The 6,409-nt window shown below is 34.1% G+C and overlaps 1 pseudogene; it reads right to left on the bottom strand.

Moving 5' to 3' along the window:
• Nucleotides 1-2,680: 2,680 nt before the first annotated feature.
• LOC142606688 (chitinase 2-like) lies at nt 2,681-5,173 on the bottom strand (annotated as a pseudogene).
• Between the last annotated feature and the right edge of the window lie 1,236 nt (nt 5,174-6,409).

Genomic DNA, 6,409 nt, shown 5'->3' with positions numbered 1-6,409 from the left:
AAATTATAAATCATGTAAGTAGAAAATAAATATAATAATTGATGAGGACGAGATCTCAGGTTCTACACCCCATAGAACCCAATTCTCATTTTTTTAAAATAAAGTCAATTGTTTTATCCGGTTGAATTGGCTCATGGTTCACACGATTTTCCAAGTCGAACCACAGTTCAATAGGTTCATTCAAATTCTTTAAGTAGTTGGTTCTCACACATAAAAAACTGGTTTCATGATCGGTTCATGGTTAAATTGATCTGACTGGCCGGTTTGGGTTTGAGAACCTTGGTGTTTTCTCATAGTTCACTAATAGATTGAGGAATAAGTAATTTTTGACTCTTTAACATCTACTTCATTCACTTGGATGAGTTTTTGGTTTTTGTCATTTTTGAAACCTTAATGGGCATAATAAAAAATGCTAAGAGGGCTAATGGGGAAGAAGTTCCTAGTACAACAACTTATAGTTCTGATGTTCCAAATTTTGTAATGAGGGGCTCTATGCATAAATGCCAAAAGTTTGAATGAAATGAAATGAGGGGCTCCTATTTATAAACACACTAGCACCAATTCGGAAAGGATATAATAGCAAACAAACATATTGCTCAATTATGGTGTGTTAATATACTGGATGAACTTGATCCACCCACACACATGCACCAGCACCCATGCGGCCATACCAACCCAAATAGACTTGCCTCTACTCAGTGAGAACAGGGTGTGCAGGTGTGTGGTGGAAGTTCAGTAGGTACTTTACCTTCTACTAAAGTGCGGTGCCACTTGAGGCCCCACCCAATAGCTAACTTATATATAAACCCATCCAAAATTTAATTCATTTTCTATGTGGGACTCGTTGATTTGACCACTTTAAACCATGTTCAAGAAACCCTTTAAGGGTCAATATCTCACTCACACCTTAATGGATTTGGACAAGTGACCAGAACGCTTGAAAGTTGCAAAAAACCATTTTTCCAACTGACACAACCATATATCTATTTTCAGAATGGGTTAAATTTGTTGCATACAAATTGTTTTACACACAAAAAAATAATTGAAATTGTGACTTGAAGTCACGTGGAAATCATGACTTGGAAATCTTTAATTACTTTTTGGGGTGTTTATAAAATGAATATGTGCAATAAACACAACTATTTGGGATATTGGGTTATAGGTTGGTCCTAGTTGGTTAATTCAATTACCTAAGTTGATTAATTAGTCAAATTACATGCAAATCAGATAAAGACACAATCAAATCACCAATTTAAATTAGAGTGCAGTGGAAAATAAGTTTCACATGACTATTTGATCACGATGGGAAAACATTTCGTAGACAAAATCCCACCAAGTGAATTTCAGGTCACCACTCTTGAAGAATCCACTAACAAGAAAAAACGGTTACATGTACAAGGAATTTTACCCTACAGGTCTATCTCGAAGTGCCTACAGTAGAATCTACTGAGCTATACAAGTTTTAGTTCCTATGCTCAATTGGACTTGATTTAGCAGTATAGTTCTCCTTTGCATAAATCTCCCTATCTGTCCTCAATTGGACTTGATCTAGTGGTATATTTCTCCTTGGCACGAATCTCTCTATCCATGACTAACTCCACAACAACCCTTTTGATTGTTGTAGTTGATTTGTAGCAGTTTCACATAGAACACCAATAAGACTTTCAATTGTTGGTGTTAGACACTTTGCCTGGTACAAAATCCAAAGGCGTCAAAGGGAAAGAGAAGACTTTTTGATGTGATATTAAAAAAAAAACACAATACCAAAACAAATATTAAAAAAAAAAAACAATCAACCTTAATTAGAGTTATAAGAAAGAACAAAAATTCAGAGAGGGAGAGAGAGAGAGAGAGAGAGAGAGAGAGAGAGAGAGAGAGAGAGAGAGAGAGAGAGAGTACTCATAGTTTTGTGGGAAAAATATGGATTGAATGGGAAAACAATATCAAATTTATACAAAATAAAATGTACAGAAAAAGAGTCAAAATATAAAAAAGAGGAAGGAAGTATAACGGTAAAGTGGTGGGGAAATAAAGAGGTAAATAGGAAAGGAAAAGGTTGGAAGAAGTGTAACAATAGGTATGTGAATTAATAGGGAGAAGAAGAGTTTTTTTTTGGAAATTAGGAAAATAGGGGGAAGAAAAGTTTAAAAAGAGAAAAAAAATATATAAAAAATAGATGAATGATGTGGTTGCTGATGTGGAGAAATTATTATTTATACCGGGAGGACTGCTAATGTGGTCCTCCCTAACTAATAAGATGATGTTATCTATACAAATGTATGTGTGAGTTTCCTAATCAGTCCAAATAATAAAAAATTAAAATTATCTAATGATGCCACATTTGCATAAATAATAGCATTTTATTAATTGAAAGGTCAGGGAGGACCACGTTAGTTGTCCTCTTAGTAGACTTAATAATTTCTCGCTTATGTGGCTTAAAAGGAGCGTATCAACAATAAATGCTACGCTTTAGTTTTTAATAATATATAAAATATAAATTTGTCTTTTTATTATTATTTTTCCGAGTACTCTTTCAAACATGCAACATTATATTGAAACATGAAATATGTATAATGTATATACTAAACGACAAAAGTACAGTAGTACAATATTCCACTTGAATCTAATTCCTACATAAGTCATACATTTGTTTTAAACAAATTATAATATGATGATAAAACTAGTGGTCAGCTGCCAAAAGTGCTTGCTATGGCTTCTCATAGGGGAAACCATCAGCCTTGGAGTCATCTGCTGACCAAATAAGTATCAAGAGCTTGATGATCACTTCAGTCGCTGCTTAAAGAACTTAAAGAAGATCTGAAACCTTTGAGTGGAGTCTTAAAGTCACAAGTAGGAGAACTTGTGGTTGCAGCAGATCAAGGAAAGAAGTAGTCCGTAAACTAGGAGCTGTCATGTGGTCGTGGTAGTAAGTTTTCTACCCGAAGTAGCAAGTTTTCTACCCGAGGTAGCAATAGGATGTTAGTAGTCTAAGTCTTATTGTACAAACTTCAATTCTTTCTTAGTGGATCTGTTTTTTACCTTGAGGATAACTAGGTTAAATCCTCCCCAGGTTTTTTATCGGTTAAGTTTTCTTGGGTTACCATATCGTTGTGTTTTTTATATTTCCACATTATTCACATGATATGATTTATATGTGTTAACCTAGATCTAATTAATTTATCTAAGTATTCACTTGGCTAAATAACTAAGTTAAACAACTTATGTTTAAGGGGTTTAAAACTTTACAAAAATAATGAATTTAATTTATTTTTTTGAATCTTAAATAAAGTGAGATTAAAGAAAATCATAAAGTAATTAGATTGGTAATTGAGAAAAATAAAATCGAATTCAGGTATTCTTGTAAATAAATAAATATAATGGGATATTAAGTTCCACCACCTACCCCTACCCCACATGACGGCACAATGCACATTCCAATGTCCCACCACCTACCCCACTAATAGTCATCTCGCTTCACCCATTTTGAATACTCTCCAGATGCAATCTTTGAGCTTTGAAGAACCTTCTTTGATCACAAGTGATAGCACTACTCATTTCTTGAAAGTGAATATGCAGGTCAGTTTGTTTGTTGCCCTTTTAAAAAAAAAATTCGTGGGAAATAGGAATGCACATGCAGCTGCGTGCCCAAGAATTGGACATGGGTGCCGCAACTAGATTGCTGCACCCATGCTTTCTTGATTATAGTCACGTCTAGGTGAAAGACACAAACTCAAATTCCCGCCACGGATGGTAGAAACTATATTAAAGTAAAATTTAACAATTATAAGCATCCTTTTCAAGTACAAGACAGAGCTGTTGGGAAAGGAATTAAGCAAAATTAAATCAAAAGTATAGTATATTGATATAGAAAATAAGAATATATTTGATAACTCTGGACAAACAAGTAAAAACTGTACAATTAATTGGCCATAAAAGACACATCTCTGATTTCCCTCTCAGCTAAAGTTCAACAATAGATAAGAACAAAAAACCCAGCTTCCTGCAAGTTTCCATAGATGACTAGCTAGATGTGGAACAGTGGAATAGATAGTGCAGAGAATCCAAATATATGCCAAAAGCCACAAGATAATCTTAAACTAGGAGAAAACAACTTAAAAGTACAATGTACTATTACAAACACACAAAGCACAAATATGAAATATGGAAATACAAGACAATAACAGTTAAGTAGTTCATGCAGCTGGGATCTAATTAATTTTCAATACCTATTCACTAAATAATTTGATGATAATACTAGAGGCGACCTGGCAAAATTCTCTGAGCTTCCTTTTCATAGCGGAAACGATTAGCCTTGGAGTCATCAGCTGACCAAAGAAGTCACCATGAAGTTGCTTCTGACTCTTGAGTTTACCGCACGCAGTAAAGAAGCCATTCTCAGGTTTTAACCCACCACTACTAGCATCAGTACTAAAGCTTACTAAAACCTTACCACCATTATAATTAGAGCTCTGGGTTTTGAAGTAGTTAAGAAATTGAGGCACAGTGGTTCCCTTATCATATGCATAAAACTGGAAGTTGACATAGTCTATTTGGTGCCCATCTTTCCTCCACAGGGCCAAATACTGTTTCTGAACTTGATCATTATCAAATGGAGCTATAGAAGCAAACGAGATTACCTTATTCCTCTTCAGAGTTGTTATAAGCTTCCCAATGCACTCAGCAAAGGTATTAGGATCAGCCTTGAAGTGCTCATAGTCAATATCAATTCCATCCAATTGATACAGCTTTATGATCCTTGTGAGTGACGAAACAGCATTAGAACCCATGAATCCACTGTGGATGGGCTGAAACTAGCAGGGACACCCCGTACAGTATCTCCTCCCAAGCTTAAGGCTACCTTGACATTTGGATGGGCATTCTTGATAGAAGAAACAAGGGAGGGACTAAGATTATTAGAGTCCCAGAAGATGTCGAATTTTCCATTGGTAGGAGAGAGATTACCTGAGGGGTCATAGTCTATGACAAAAGAGAGAATGAAGTGGAATTTAACATTTGGATTAATAGGAACATCAGTAAATTTGACATTTTTGAACTCAGCTCCTATATATTCTCTGAAGAGGTTTGAGTTGGTGGGGGCTGCTAGACCTTGTGTTTGGGAGATGAAGAGAGCTTCAATAATGAGAAGGGTACTGAAAAGCTTGGACAATTCCATTGTAACAAATAGGAGTAGATTTGGGCAAAGGCTACGAGTGAAATGGATACTTCCTTAGTTATTACATGCTTATTATATACTGATAACTACACCCACTATGGAGGTCACCTTGAGGAAATTAATAAAGGAAAAATTTTACTCGTTTGTATTGAGGACTTTATCCTTCTTCTTTTTTTTTTAATTATTTTTTTTATAAGATAAAAATTCTACTTTAGTTTAATCTATATATATATATATACATATGTGTGTGTGTGTGAAACTCATGAAGATTTGAATCCAACCTTTATTTTCACACACTACAAGCACTTATACTTGTAGAGTAATCATTATACCAAAAGTGTGCGGCAGTTTATTCTTCTTCTTAATTATATGACTAGTGTTGTAGTGCATAAAACAATTGAAGTAGGTTACGTTTTCCTTTCGTTTCTTTGCTACATGTCTTGTTCTGTTTTGTCTTTTACTAAAAGATAAATGGCTTGACAGCTCTTTTGGTTAGAGTCTAGACTAATTGGTTGAACGGTTCGCATTATTGTTTCAAATTTCGTGAACTTCCTTGTTTTCAAGTTTATCCACATAATATCAAGAATTTTTTGTTTTTGTTTCATTTTTTTGTGTGTGGCTTTGCTAGCATTTTAGGAAAAAAACTTAGGTGCTCCGGGAGCAATGCTCCCTCCTCTCACATAAGGGGTGGGCTCCATGGTAGGACCCACGTGTGGGGCCCACCCCTCATGTGAAAGGAGGGAGCATTACTCCTGGAGTATTTAAGAATTACCCGTATTTTAGATACAAAACTACTTATCAATTTTTTTATTTTTTTTTAGGCTTTGCCAGCATTTCCTTTATATATATGATCATATGGATAATCTACTTTCTTTCAGTGACATGATTGATTTTATCTAGGGTTTTATCAATTTTAATTTTAAAAATTTTCTTTCTACTAAAAACATTTATGATAAGTAGTGACAATAAAATTTTGTAATTGATATATGAATTTTGAAAATAGTCTAGTATTTTTATATAATCAATAATTATTATATTATATATATTTGCAGTGCCTTTTGTTTGCCGTTCGAATTTAATCTCCCCCGGCTGTCCTATTTATTTACCTATCTTAATACATATATATATATTACATGTTTGAATACAATTATAAGTATTTTATTAGTATCTTCCTGTTTTATTATTTATTACCTTCTATCTCTTTTTTATGAATTTCTTATTCATTATTTTTATGTC

The sequence above is a fragment of the Castanea sativa genome, chromosome 8, assembly GCF_040712315.1.
Source record: "Castanea sativa cultivar Marrone di Chiusa Pesio chromosome 8, ASM4071231v1".
NCBI lineage: Eukaryota > Viridiplantae > Streptophyta > Magnoliopsida > Fagales > Fagaceae > Castanea > Castanea sativa.
The sequence above is the reverse complement of the archived record's forward strand: the minus strand, read 5'-3'. Positions and strand labels throughout refer to the sequence as shown.